The sequence below is a fragment of the Sciurus carolinensis genome, chromosome 13 (genome assembly GCF_902686445.1).
Source record: "Sciurus carolinensis chromosome 13, mSciCar1.2, whole genome shotgun sequence".
Taxonomy (NCBI): Eukaryota; Metazoa; Chordata; class Mammalia; order Rodentia; family Sciuridae; genus Sciurus; species Sciurus carolinensis.
Window position 1 is genome coordinate 82,073,683 of NC_062225.1, and position 16,207 is coordinate 82,089,889.

Genomic DNA, 16,207 nt, shown 5'->3' on the forward strand with positions numbered 1-16,207 from the left:
GTTAATGTCATTGCTGAGCACAGTTCTGGATACAGGGTAGTCACAGAATAAATATAAATGTCAACCAGCAAATATTAACTGAATTTGTCTCTGGGTAGCAAAGTTTCCAGTGATATTTATTTTCTTCCTGTTGTTTCATTGTATTTTCTAAAATCTCTATAATAAACATGATATGCTTTTGAAATAAGGGGGAAATGAACATAAATTAAGTGTTTTCCCACTCCCATTAGCCACTATTAACATGGATGCTAAATGGCCTCCTAGGACAGAACTCCAATGGTACCAAGATTTTGGCACCAGCATTATCTATGTGCACATCTGTTAAACTGGATGGAAATAACCCAGTGGAATGAAAACTCTGAGGATAAGAATCCATAGAGGGATAAGGTACCTTGGGAAAAAAGAAATCTGCTGTCATGAGTCAGCTTGGTGACAACACTGGAAGACTGGAGGGTACCAACTGTACAGCATGGGGTGGGCCTTACCCAAAACATCTTGAGCCAACATGTAGTGCTGGGAAAGTTTCTGGAAGATCACAAAAACCTTAAGTGGAGACAAGGACCATTTTCCTGTCAGGAAGCAATAGTGACAGTGACTGCATAGATGGTATGGATCCAAGCAAATGAGTAAAAACTGCTACTTAGAGCAGCAAACCGGAGTCTAAAGTGGGGAGCCACTGGAGAACAGAGCTGGCCAGAGGAGAACCAGCAAAGCCTGGAGGAATAGGAGCCATGTTGGGTCCTGAGCAACAGCTCAAAAGCAAGTGTCACAAGACTCAGATCAACCCAGGACAACACAGCATCAGTGGCAGGTCTTGGTGAAACACAAAACATGGTCCAGGGGAAGTAATGGCAACAGGATGGCACTGGTCTGACTGCCCAGGAGACAGATTGGTCTAATTTTTGAAAACTACGGAACACCAGTGAGGAATCCTGCAGGGATTGGGTCCTTCCATCCAACAGGAGAGCCCACAGAGCTTATATATCCAGGACATTTCTGTTAAAAATATCCCCTCTCCACCCAGAGACAGGGAATATCTAATTATATTTGAGTTATACAAGCTATAAAAAGAGAGGCAAAGGGGAAATCAAAGGAAAGACCATTTGCAAAGGCTCCCAACTCTCTATGCCTCATTGCCCGGTCTCCTAAATCCACCGATGAGGACATTTGTGAGTCGACCCTACTCTATTTCTCAAACTTTTCCCCAGTAGTGTATTACTATCAGACTCTATTGCTCAACCCACATGTTCCAGAGTTTGATGCTTAAAATCCTCCCAGATCCTTTATTAATGAACTTCCATACCTGAATCCTGGCCTCTGTAAGTTTGCAAATACAACGCAGAGATGGGTTAAGTCCTGGAGTGGAGGCAACACCTTTATCGTACTTTGCACATTTCTCCACTTAAGTGCAAAACATGTCAGATTAACCCAGGTACCCAGTGGACCTTGGGTGTTGTCTCCAGATGGCACCCAGAGACAACAAACCGGAAAGCTCAAGGGATCACTACACTCTCTTTGCGTAGGAATGTGCTCTACAGATAAGCCTTAGCTGTACATTAGCACCTGGAATCTAAATTCTGCTGGCTCCTGCTGGCCCAAAATGTTTACCTGTGGGTTCCCTGTCTATTCCCAGCAATCTTAGCTCTGCAGCAAGCTAGAACCTCACAAATTCAAGAACCACAGAGAGCTCAAGTACAAGTACTCCTGTTGAAGACTTCCTGCAGTGAAGAGGGGCTGAAGCCTTGAAGTGGTCAAGGATGTGTCTGGGCAGCCCGTGGACACATGATGTCCTACCCCTCTTGGGGGGAAGTGGTCCTGTGCTGCCTCCCAGACCTCTTTCCAAGCCACCTTCTTGTCTACGCCCTGGATGAAGAGTGGGTTTTTGTCCTGTGTTCACACAGCACATTCTCTGCATCATGATTTGGGACCTTTTCCTATTCTTCTTATATTTTTCCAACATAGTGTGATTGTTTCAGTCAGTTTTTCCCTGCTGTGACCAAAAGACCTGCAAGAACAATTTTAGAGGAAGAAGAGTTTACTTGGAGTTCAATTTTCAAGGTGTCAGCCCATAGTTGGCCACTGCGTTGCTCTGGGCCAGAGGTGACACAGAACATCATGGCAGAAGGGCTTGGGAGAGGAAAGCAGCTCAGGACATTGTACTGCGGAGCAGAGAGAGAGAGAGAGCTTTCCTCAGGATGGACAAGCTACAAACCCCAAGGTCATACCCCCTATTGACCCAGCACCTCAGGCCACACTCTATAGTCACCACCCAGTTAGTCCCTACCCAGGGATTAATGCACTGATTAGGTTAAGGCTCTCATAACCCACTCATTTGTCCTCTAAATTTTCTTGCATTGTCTCACACATGAACTTTTGGGGGACCTCTAATTTCTAAGCCATAATAATGATGAAGATTTTAAAATGCCCACAATATCTAGGACAGCACATAGAACACATGTATTTCCTCCACCCAGACACTTAGTTTGCAGAGTTGTCGTCCCCAGCTCTGCTCTCCAGCCCTCGCTTCCATTATCACTCAAGGACCCTCTTTCTGGTTGGGCGCCTATAGCTGTGCGTTCCAGGTTGGTCTCCTCGGGACCCCACACCACGTGCTCCTTTCTTTCACGCACGTCTGTATGACCTTCAGGTCTGGCACAGGCCCCAGAAGCAATTCATGAATTTCCAAAGTTTATTTCCCAACTAAAATACAAATTGAGTCTTTAATACTCTCTATCTCATGATCATGTTGCAGGCATGGTCTAAATTCATTTTTACTTATTCTTTCTGCATCTATGATCCTCAGAGGATGTGTGGAAAAATTCTAATTTAGTAGCTTGCATTATTCTCTTTTAGAAATTTATCTGAATGCTTTATCTCCACAACATTAAGGGAGCAGCAAATTCAATCCTTTCAACTAAAAAAAGATCACACCTGTGACCTACCAGTGAAAATGACAGGGAGCTGGCTTCTGGCTCTGTATCCGAATGGTCTTTAATAATCGTGAGAGCTGTCTATAGACTTAGGGGTGCATGTTAGACATTTGCTACATTCTGCACTTGTGATTGATGTGGAGGAGACAACAAAAAGTCCCCCCCCCACACTGCTTTTGAGAACCTCACAACTCAGTGAAAGTTTCATACATCAAGAAATAAATGTAATTAAGACTTCTAGCCCTTCAGACAGGAATAAGCACAGAATGTGCTGGAACCTCACAGAAGGGAGTCATCCAATCTTCTACAGGGCTCAAACATCCCAAGGGAACACTGAGTAGCCCCAAATATATTCAAGACACCTCCCCCAGTTGTTGATTACCTTCTGTTGGTTTTGAAATTTCCTTTTTCCATATATAATTAACAAATTCACAGGCAGAGAATGAGATTTCAGCATGTTAGAAATCAGCAAGAGCACACTACTTGTTAAAAAATAAGCAGCTGACATTTAGAAAGCTAAAGGAAAGGAAAGAAATCCTTATCTTAGGCTTCAGCCTCACACACATGTTCTTCCTGGGAGGAAACAGCATAAGAAATAGTCACTGTACTCAGACATTTTTCCAAAAGGAAAGAAATGACCTGTCACTCACCTGGTGGACTTCTGGGTTAGCCAACAAGAACTGAACTCGATTATAAACTAGGAAACAGGGAAGTCTGTTTCCTGTCAGTGGAAATGTGAGCAGAAGCAGAAAAGTGGGTAGGCCCTTGGATCCACATGCAAGTAAAGTTCAAACTAAAAAGAAATATAAAAATCATTTTAAAGGTAAAAGTATGACTCTCACACAAATAAAAGCTTAGCACAAATCAAGGATTTTACTTAATTCATTTATTAATTAGGGGACTGATAAGATGTTACAACTACTTCAAAGGATAAACCGTGTATACATACATGCTTACACATACCATTAAAAATGTTGATTAATTCAAAGACTGATTGAAAGAATAACTTTACCAAGGAGATCTGGGGAAGGAATCAATTGTCTTCTCCACTGGACAAAATTATGAACAAGAATCATTTGCTTTGTTGTCAGTTATCTACAACTCAATAGCTCAAAGACAAGAAAAGCACAAAAGGTTGGATAAAATCAGGTAATTCCGAAGGGTATAGCCAGACAATTCCTACTTTTCCACTGAATTAACCCACTAATATTTTTGATCCCCAGCTTCTCCCTGTGGGGATGCCTCCCAGAACCCCTGGATCAGTGGCAGGTGGTTATCCTAACAGCCTGAGCAGTCCCTGCCTGTGACTTACCTATGCTCCTCCCCAGCCCCCACCCTCCAACAGCAGCTCTTCTGTCAATCTGACCTCAGAGGGTCAGATTGGCATGTGATCCCCATGTCGCACCTCCTTAAGTGGGCTTCTCCTGTCATCTCCACCTGCATCATTAGCTATGAATATGCTCTAATCCAGAGTAGACTTTTGCAGAATGAAGTCAGAGTAGACACAGATGAAGACGGGGGCTCGGATGAGCCTGACAAGGGTCCCCTGTTATACCTGGGGTTAGCTTCTCTGGTCAAGCTCCCTTTTCTGCCAAATATTTAGTGTTTCCTTTTACTCCTCTTGCAGGATCCTTGCTCTGGTTTGTTCCAGAGTCCAGGCTTCCTGCACTGTAGAAGGTGCTCCTGGGAAATAAGGGTCATGTTTTTGCCATCCTGCCTCCCTCCTCCTCACTCCGTTGATAGTGAAAAGTCAGGCAATCCAAATGAATTAGAAAAGAAATTCTTGGGCTCCATCAAACAAAAAGAGACCTGAACTAAAACAAACTGCTTTACGTGGTAGCCAGCGTACAAGCCAATCTGTCCTAGAGGGGAGAAGGCAAAAGATGGGGCACAAGGACTCACTGAAATGACAGAGAACCTCATGGAGCCAAGAAATTTTAACCCCTTCCAGCGTCCCCCTGCTTTCCAACAAGATGAGATCATCTCATGGAAGTAAGTCCCCAGTCTCAGGGGGCTTTGCTTACTACTCTAGGTTTACATGGAATTCCTGAAATTTCCCAGACATGTCATGCCATTTCAAAACCCATGCCTTTGTGTATTGTGTCTGAAATGTTTACCTTACTGTTGTCCTGAAGGCCAAAGCCATCTGCCTTGTGAGACTCCCTGAAGTCCCTTCACACAGTGGACAGGGCTCACCCCTCTGCTCCCTGTCTGCCTCCCTACCTATAATCCAAACCCTGTGAGTCCCACGAGGGCTCTAACCGCACTCTCCCCGCTACTGACCTGGCTTCCTCCTGGTTTCTTCCAGCTAGACAGTGAGCACAGAAGTTTCAGACATTGTTAGATGAGGCCTCACCTCCCCGATCCTCCTGTCTTCCTTTGACTCTAGCATCTAGCTCTTCCAGCCTCTCTCCTTTTTAGTCACTCACCCCCTGGGCAGAGGAACGACTCTACAACCTTTGGATTTGGTAAAAGAAACCAGGAAGGAGAAGCCAAGTTCCCTTTTCTCCTTGGTAACTCACTATCCTCTGAAAGTACACATTCTGCTCTTCTCGGGACTATAAACCCTATAGAGCCCTTGACCCACCATCAGGATATAGAGGTTTCCTTTGTGTTCAGTAGCTCCTGGTGATGGCTTCATTCTCCCTCGGCAGCTGAGTTTTCCTAGCAAAAATAGTGCCTTACTTTCTACCTTGCAATGAGAGGAGAGTGCATTCACCTGGGGTCCCCTGAACTCTCCGCAGCCTTGGCCTCTATGGCAGTGGCCACACTCCTTCTTCCTTGGCTTTGCGCTAAGCTCCCTGGTGCTAGAGTTCAGGAGAGAGGAGGGCCGAGAGGATCTGGGAGGGTAGCTGGTGGGGAGAGTCCAGTGAGGCTTGCTTGCCGGTAATGGGAGGAAACGCATCCTCAGGACATTTCTTCCTCCGTGGAGACTCGGCGGGAGCACACAACACTGTGATCTTGGTCTATTTCTAGAAACTGCTAAGTGGAGGAAAGCATTTTGCTTTGCTGGGTTTTCCCCTCTCCTAGCCAGTCTCCATCACATCTCACCAAAGGCCGCCACACAATTACTGAAGGCGCTTCACAATTCCCCGGACTTCAGCTGGGTTTACTTCCTCTGTTTCTTTCATTTTCAAAAGATAATTGGAATGTGTCGATCTTGCCTATAGCCTCCAATTTGCCAGCATCCTCTTTGAGATGCAGTCAGGTACTGTTCAGGTTCCTTATGTATTTATAATTAGAGCAGAGGAAGAGCTTAGATTTGACATTTTCAGTTAACTCAGGGCTGACGTAAAAGTCACATCAGGTCACTCTGATGATCTAAGTCCTCACTGCCCTTCCCGTTTCCTGCAGGACTGATCCCCAGTAATTGTCCTACCTAAGCCCAATGTTCCTTTCCAAACTCAGGCTCCTCAAGAGAATGCGCCTCCTACTTGGTCAATCTTGTGCTTTTATGTCCCAAGAAAATGTTCAGATTCTGCCCTCTATAACTTTTCCTTTGTGTTTCTCTTTTGTGAATATTATTTTTTTCTGCTGATTCAAGTCCATCCATCAGAGACCAACACAAAACTTAAGTTTTCCAAGAAGACATCCACCTTAGACTATGAACTCCTATATTAAAATCATTCTTTTTTTTAAATTTGGAAATATTGCCTTGTGGCTTCTTTGTTTTTAATGTTATCTCTTATGTAAAACCCTGAGATTCATGCATCCCAGTGAGCTCATGAAATTATGAAGAATACAGAAAAGCAGAGGGTTCATCACTGTGCATTGTGAAATATACGTGTTGTGGGAATGGGGAAGAGTAGGTGTCTCTGGGAATTGGGGTGGGGAGACTTACCCTAGGTTAAGGGTAAGGAAAGGCTTTCTGCACTGCACAGGTGGCACTCTGTCACACTCATTAGATAGCCAAAAGCAAGCCTGTGGTCCATTCAAAGAGCGTTGCTTGTGCAAGGACGCAGAGAAATGAGCAGGCGAACCAAGTGTGGGAATGCGTTAGCGGGAGCAAAGGGTCTGGAGCAGGGTGCCAGGGGTTTGTGTCTGGTGGACCTAGTGAGAGCCCAGCCTGGCCATTTGGAGACATAGTGCAAATGGCCTTGCACTCTGAGGTACAAAGGCTAGACCATGCTGTAGGCACTGGAGGCTGATGCAAGAATTTTAATTCTTTTGCTGTGCACCTGCTCAGAGACTCTAGAAAGTGCTCTTTCTGGGTGAGGTGTAGCAGAGGTAGACACAAGTCATTTTTCTTTACCAATCAAGGAATTATTACAAGGACCCGTACAAGAAATGAGGAAAGCAGACTTAGTTATTTCTCAGGGTAAATCTTGTCTCCTGAATAGCCTCAGGAAGTGCCATAAGGGCAAGAACTGGGCTTGATTCATTTCTGCCTCTCTCAACCAACTGTGAATTTGCCCAGCAGAGCAGAGGCATGTAATAGGCATAGAGTCAATATTGACCCTGTCAGGGACACTGAACTCAAATAGCCACCCTTTATCTTCTTCCCTCTAACTGTTCCAGCAGACACAAAATTGGAGCTGGACAAAGAGAGTGTGTCTACAGGTTAGATCGACCTCTTAAGATAAGTTTTTATTAAATAGTAAGAAGATACAGGAGAAAGGTTTCAAGGACAATAAAAAGAACCAGCCATATTCATATGGGACATAGAGACTAGACATTATGAGTACCATGGATGCTCCCATGAAATTCCCTCTCCTCATTCCTGTTACTCAGTAGATGACTCTGAATGCTGAGTTTCTCATTGCCCTGCTTTTGAAAATGCTTTGATCATATCATGTATTTTTGAACAATGCTGTTGTGTTTTGCATGTTCCTCAAATTTATAAAAATAGAGCCACATTATATGCACTCTTCTGAAATGCTTTTTCCAGTCTGTAATCTGTTTCTGAGATTCAGCCAATCATTCTGACACACTCACTTCCATTCCTCTGGATCATTCACTACAAGAGCATTTCAACTCTAATCGTTCCAATATTTCATCCTATATTTATTGATAATAAGAATAATCAAGAGCTCCAGAGATTTATAACTACTTGATATTAAAGCTTGTAAATGTATCTTCTAACTATAAAGCTTAAGATAACAGCCAAAGATTCTAAAACATAAATTTTAAAATTGCACCTATTCTCTAGGAAAATGATTTAGTTTTGCTTGAGTCATAATTTACCATTTTTGTGTTAATTTACCACTCTGTATGCTTTATTTGCTTTGTTACTGCTGTTGTAGTTGTTAATGAGAGAACATTTCACTGACTCTCACCTGTCATCTAAGTGTTGGTCATTAAAACACATGTTGTGTTTAGGTGTCTTTGCAGTGACCTGGGGCAAGGCAATCTATATGAACCTCAAATTCTTTTTAAATGGGTGTTGGAATCTCAACCACAACTTTCTTCAGGAGCCGAGGAAACCAACGGACCACAAGCATGGAGAAGTCCTTGGTCATCAGTGTAATTCTGAAAAAAAATAATCAGTATGATGATGGCAATGATGTTGACAGCATAAAGGACAATCATGTTTCTATTATACCCAACTAGGCAAGCCACAGAAAGATATGAAGCTTCTTATTGGCAGTGGAGGTAGATATTTGGGTTCAAACTGAATCTTTGAATTTTATGCAGCTCTAAACGTGAATGTTTTAGATTCAATTCTGTTCCTCTAAAATTTGTGTGTTGAAGTCTTATTTCCAAGTGCATTATTCTATGACTTTATTTGGAGATAACCTCATGACAGATAATATCAGTGAAGTTGTGATGAGATTATCCTGGAGTAGAGGTCTTATCCAACATGATTATTGTTCGTATAAAAAACAGAAAGCACCTTTTGAAGATAAAGACAGAAACAGAGATTAGGGAGATGGTTCTACAAATGAAGAACACCAAAGACTGCAAAAAAGAAAAGGGGGAAAAATGCATCAGAAATTAGGCAAAAAGGCATCAAACAGGATTCTCTTACAGTCCTTGGAGGAAGGCAATCCTGCCAACACCTGGATCCTGGAGTCCTAGCTTCCAGGACTGTGAGAGAACATACTTCAAAGGTTTAAGCACCCAATTTGTCCTTTATTATAGCAACTTTAGTAAACAACATACACGTGCCCCTGCTTGCAATGTTGTTATTATATTATCAAGAGAAAGTGTTTCTATATTTGGTCAGATTTATAAGCACCTTTCATAGTGACAAAATGATTGACATTAATGTCAGGGAGTTGTCTGTTAAAATACTTTCACAATAGTCAATGAGTGACTAATCAGCACAAAAACATCAACCCTGTTAATGTGCATAGAAAAATTTTTTTATTCTAATAACAGACAAAAATGACTTAATGAAATATACTCAGCAACGCTGAGGATTCAATGAGATATCTGCTTATATCCTATTTGAGGAATAAAAATTTGTTAAATCTTTCTTGAAATCACATGGCAAAATATATTTTGAAATGTAAAATCCAATCTTCAACTTTTGTAACCACGTTAAGGAAAAATGGTATAAAATTTATATGTGGAATTATGAATTAAAGATACTGTTTGAAATGTTAATATTGCTAGTATAAAGAAGGAAATGATCTAAATAATGTAGAGATGGTTAAACCAATCATAAACATGTTTTAGTCAACTTTTCATTGCTGTTACCAAAAGACCCAACAATAACAAATTATCTTGGCTCATGACTTCAGAGTTTCCATCCTTCAGTTAACTGACTCAATTGCTCTGGGCTCAAAATGGGACAGAACATCATGATCGAAGGGCTTGACAAAGGAAAGTAGTCAGGACATGACAGCCAGAAAGCAGAGAGATCTCTGCTCATCAAGGACAAAATATAAATCCAGAAGGCACATCCCTAGTGATATACTACCTCAAACTACATCCTACCTTCCTATATTTACTGCCCAGTTCATCTATATCAGTGGATTAATCCATAGATTACATCATATCTATCATAATCTAATCATCTCACATCTGAAAATTCTCACATTGTCTCATACATCAACTTTTGGGGGATACCTCATATCCATACCATCCCACCCTCCCCCCCAAATCTCATGCTTATCTCACAATGCAAAATTTATTTTGTCTATTTTCAAGGGTCCTCATAGTCTTAATAATTTTAACATTGTCCAAAAGTTCAAGTTCAGAGTCTCTGAGACTCAAGGCAAACTCTAAACATAGGCCCCTATAAAATTTCAAAGCAAGTTGCATACATCCAATATATAATGACACAGAGTAAGCATTCCCATTGCAAAAGGGACACATGGAAGCATAGAAAGAAGAGATGGGACTAAAGCAAGATCAAAACCCATCTGGACAAACAATTCCTGATGCTCCACATCCAGTATCTGTGGCACATGTCATTGTGATGTTTTTTCCAAAGGACTCATGAGGTTCTACTTCTATGACCTTGCTGGTTGCAGTTCATGCGGCCTCTCTTAACTAGTTTCTGCTCCATCCCTGCAACTTTCCTTTGTAGACATTCCACATTACTGGTATCTCTTAATCTTGTTGGATCGTGGGCAATGGGCAGGGTTTACTGGGAATGTCTCCACTGCAGTTTAGACTACCTTTTCACATCTTCATGCCTAACCCTTTCAGGGGTTGCCCACAGGGACTCTGACTCTCCTACACTTTCCCTTGCCTCCCAGGCCATCCTTTGAAATCTTGGTGGATTACCCTCTAGCATTCTGCATTCCTGCAGAACCAGTGCAATATAGTTGATAGCAAAGTCTGCCACCATCTTGAGCAGTAGCCAGACCCACTGGAACTACAACTGCAGAAGTCTCTGAGTATTTCAGTGGTTGAACATGATGAAACAACTTCTTAGGTCCCCTGTGCAAACTTGGCACTCTTATGGTTTCTTAAAGGGATTTTTACATTTGTACCCTTAATCCTGAGATAGGTGTGGTCTTGCCAACTCCTGAGATGTCCTTAAGTCATCTTCCTAGTGTCTCTTCAAAGAACTTAGCCTCTCTTTAGTGGTTATAATGTATTTAAAAATCACATCTTCCTTAGCTCCTAGTCAGCTCACACTTTTCCTACCAAACTACAAATATTTCAAATGTTTCTGTTTTACTTTCTGTTCCATATAATCACAGTAAACTTGTCTAAAAGCTACCAGTAAGGTCCCCACTTGCCTGAATGCTATCTGCCTTGAAATTTTCTCCACCAGATTAATTAGTACATCATCTTTAAATTCAACCTTACAAAAAGTCTTAGAACATGAGCAAATTTTAGACAGTTTCTTTGGCAGAACATAACAGTCAAATTTCCAATAGAGTCCTCCATCTCTAAAATGTTGTGAACCCAGTCTTTACTGTCCATAGCCCTGTCAGCATTCTGGTCTTTTGGGGTCCTACCAGAATTGCCCATTAAACTCCACTTGAAACTTTCTAAAGTGTTTCTTTAGCTTGCATCTCTAAACTTTTCAAAATTCCTTACCCAGCAAAACAGCTGCAAAGGCTTCTGAACCACATAGGTTTTCTCAGCAATAACCCCACTTAGGTACTATTTTCTGTTTTCAGTCTTTTGTGGTTATTGTTGTTGCTGTAATCCAACAAGAACAGTTAGAGGGAGAAAATTTTGTTTTTGGCTCATGATTTCAGAAGGTCAATCCTCTGGTTAGCTGACTCAATTGGTCTGGGCCAAGAGGAGAAAGAAGATCATGGTTCCAGGGCTTGATAGAGGAAAGCAATTCAGGTTATGACAAGCAGGAAGTGGAGAGATCTCTGCTCATCAAGGACAAAATATAAACCCAGAAGGCAAGTCCCCAGCGACCTACTTCCTCCAGTCATGTCCTATCTACATATCTATGGTTACTGTGCAGTTAATCCATCTGTCAATTAATTCACTGATTATATCTCTTATAATCTAATCATTTTACCTCTAAAAATTCTTGCATTTTTCATATGTGAGATTTTGGGAATAGTTCCTATCTAAACCATAAGAATACATTTTAATTTTTAATTAAGAATATTTAAAACATACAATTAAATTACAAATGTAGAAAAGCAGGGATTCTCAAAGACTACTACAGAAACTGTTGGGGTTCCCAAGATTCTTAGGGGTTCTATGAAATCAAAATATTTTCATGATAGTTCTAAGGCATTGCTGACCAAGACTTTCTCTGTATTTAATTCATAGACAGTGGAACTTTCCAAAGGTTATAGGATACATCACAATTACCTGAAAAGGCTATTCAATTACTTTTCCCTTTTTCAGTTTCATCTCTGTATGAGACTTTGTTTCCATTATGTACTTTATCCAGAAAAACATCACAATAACTTGAAAGCAGAAGCAAGTGTAAAAATTCAGTTATTTTCTCCTATTAAACATTAAAATGATTTCAAAAACACTGCCTCTATTTTCAGTAAATTTTTGTTGTTCTTAAAATAATTACTATCACTATAGTTATTATCACTAAAATGTGTCACTTGGGTTAATTAACATGTAACATTTATTACTGCTATTTTAAATAAAGTCTTTTTCTACTCATTTTAATATGCAACATTTATTATAGCAACAAATATCATCAAAACCCTTATCTAAAATTTTGGGGAATCTTCAATAATTTTTAGGCTGTAAAGAGGCTCTGTTGCCAAAACCTTTGAGAATTCCTGTTATATAAAACATTGTCTCACTACTATCAGGAGGAGCTGGGAAGAATTTGCTGAACTGCTGGGACTTTGCTGAATTGCTAATTATCTATGGCAGTTGGGTTTAAGGGTTATTGCTATTTTCACATCTTTTTAACCTTTTTTTTCTGTGTTTCCAAAACTTTTCACTTTAGAATGCATTTCTCTTACATCAGACGGAAGGTATTTTTTTGTGTACTATTGTTCTTCACCTTTAAAAAGAAACCTCCCTGCCCTTAAGTCATCATTTAGAACCTACAATTGTAAAGTGTCTCTTAATTAAACTTGTATAGAGAGTCTCAGCCCATAAAATTCTGCCAGATTTAAGGTCTGCAGACAAATTGGTCATAAGCTATATGGAGGTAGAATTTGACAATGTAATTAGCACTGCACCAGCAGTTTCCAGGGAAATGGTCTTTAAAATGCTACTGAGCAGAGGAGGTATCTTCCAGAGCATATCCATGTCCAGGCTGAGATAAAAATTAATGTTGCACATATTTATTCATAGACCCTATAGCCACAGTATCTTAAAATTTTCAATGACCTTAAATCTCATTCATTTCAAAATCTTACCAGTACCAGACCCCCAAATGGTGCTCAGCGCCTGTGTGCTTGGATACTTCACAGATCCAAAGAACTTAACCAACACATTCCATCATTAAATAGCTCTGATTGTTTTTAAAAAACTAGCAGAATTATAGTTTTCTTAATATTTTAAATCAAAACTAGTTATATGAACGTGGGCTTGTTACACAAAGTCAAATGCCAGTTCTTAATGTGTTCTTGATAATGTAAGTTCTCACAGAGTTGTTAAGTATTAAATAGGATAACATATGAACGTAAACATAGCAGTTTGTGATATGCATTGGCGTTCAATCGACACACAATATCCATTGTTATTTTTGTATTTCCAAATACCCACAAATTTGTTCTGTAGCCAGACAAATGGCCACTTTTGTTTCTTAGGAACATTCTAAGATCTGTGTATCCGTTTGATAGACCATATCTGTTGCTCTCTTCCCAATTTTTACGACATCCTGCAAAACCTTGCAGTCTGCTAGGATTTCTCTCCTGGTCTCCAGCATTTTAGAGGATGCTTTGTTTGGGATAACTTCTGCTGCACCTGTGCCTGCAGAACCAGTTGCATGGACTGTCTTCTGTTTCCTTCACACCTTCACCTGGTGTCTCACAGACCAAGTGGGCTGCCACAGAGTCCCACAGAGTCACCTCCCTCAGGTCTCATCATTTCTCCTCTGGAAGAATTTGTTTTACAGTGTATTTTTCATATTTGTTCTTTCTTAATTATTCATGGCAGCGTGCATTTTGATACAGTATACATACATAGACTATATCTCCCAATTCTTGCAGTTGTATATGATAGAGAGTTGCAATGGTCTTGTATTCATATATGAATTTAGAAAAGTAATGTCAAATTATTTCTACTGTCCGTCTTATTCCATCCTCCTTCCCTTAACTCCCACTCCCCCATCCAATCCAATGAATTGCCCCTTCTCCCTCCCCCTGCACCTATTGTGAGTCAGCATGTGCCTATCAAAGAGAACACTGGACCTTTGGTTTTGCGGGATTGGCTTGTTTCACTTAACGTGACAATCTCTAGTTCCATCCATTTACCAGAAAATGCCATAATTTCATTCTTCTTTATGGCTGAGCAATATTCCATTTTGTATGTGTACCATATTTTCTTTATACATTCATTTGTCAAAGGGCACCTAGGTTGGTGCCCTTCGCTATTATATTGTCAGCATAGCCTTCTTTACTGTGAGCAACTGTAGTATTCCATAGAGTATTGGGCAAACTCTTCCTGGAAATTTGATTTTCCTGAGTCCTGCTCTTATATTGCCTGCTCTTATAATGCTAGGTTGGTGCTTTACTATTGTGAACTGAGTTGCTATAAACATTGATGTGGCCATGTCACTATAGTATGTGGATTTTTAGTCCTTTGGGTATATGCTGAGGAGTGGGATAACTGGGTCAAATGGTGGTTTCACTCCAAGTTTTCTAAAGAATCTCCATACTGCTTTCCAGAGTGGTTGCACCAATTTGAAGTTCTTCCAGCAATGTTTGAGTGTACCTTTTCTCCCACATCCTCACTAACATTTATTGTACTTGTATTCTTGATAATTGCCATTCTGACTGGAGTGAGAAGAAATCTCAGTGTAGTTTTAACTTGCTTGTGATGTTGAACATTTTTCATATATTTGCTGACTAATCAGATCTCTTATTCTGTGAAATGTCTGCTCAGTTCCTTAGCCCATTTGTTGATTTGGTTATTTGTTTTCTCAGTGTTAAGTTTTTTGAGTTCCTGGAGATTAAGGCTCTATCTGAGGTGCAGGTGGCAAAGACTTTCTCCCATTCTGAAGGCTGTCTCTTCACATTCTTAATTATTTCTTTTGCTGAGAAAAAGATTTTTAGTTTGAATCATTTCATTTATTCATTCTTTATCTTACTTCTTGCACTTTAGGCATTTTGTTGAGGAATTTGGTATCCAAGGCAACATGTTGGAGATTTGAGTCTAATTTTTCTTCTTGTAGGCTCAGGGTATCTAGTCTAATGCCTAGGTCCTTGCCTCACTTTGAGCTGAATTTTGTGCAGGGTCAGAGATAAGGGTCTAACTTCATTTTGTTACATATGAATTTCCAGTTTGGATGCATTTTTACGTCTCCTTGAATATTTCTTATAAATTTCCACTCTCCCCCTCCAGCATGGGGGCTCCTACGAGTAACAGGTATTAAATCAGAAATATGGAAGAATCCTAAAATATTTGTTTAGCACTCTCTCATCTTTCATGATTAGGTAATATCTCAGACTGGTTCTCACCCAGAAAGATTTTCATAAAAGTAAACTCTCAAATGTCAATAACTCTCCAAATTCTTCACCATTAATTTATACTTCTTCCAGCAAAAGACTATAACTACCCACAACCATATGGAGAAAAGAGAAGAGTGAGAATTGTATCATCATATACATGTTACTATTGTGGTCTTTGCCCTTATACCGAGAATTTGGAGATTCTAAATAGACCAAGGCTAGCTTCCATAGTTACCCATGCCAAAATCCAAAATTCTGCAGATATATAAGCTAGATGGACACATAGCCCTTATGTTTCTTAATGTCTAGCTCACCCTACTCCAAGTGAAGATGTATTTGTTCAAAAAACAAGGAATAAAAACCATTATTCAGATGGCTATTAAAAATAAAATTCATCTTATATCCTGCTTTGAAGGGTCTAGACAGAGTTTGGAAAGAGAATGGCAGGTTTGAAAATTTCTACATTCGTACTGAATTCTGCTTCAAAGGAGAATTCTGTTTGAGTATGGAAATTAGTTCTCAACAATATCATGAGATAATATATGAAAGCTCTTCAAAGAGGACCAGATTCACCATGGGTTCAAGATTAATGTGCCATCCATCTTTGCTCCCTCTCTTCTGCATGTTGTGCAAAACCTGAACTATTTTAATAACTATAGTTTATAGTGGAGAATTAGTCAACTGCTTTCAACAGGGCGAAATCCGTCAATCATACTCATTCCAGCACATCAGTCTCCCACATTTACTCATGAGAATGGGAGTTGTAAGATGAAATCAAAGCCATTGTTGTCAGCATATCCTTCTTTACTGTGA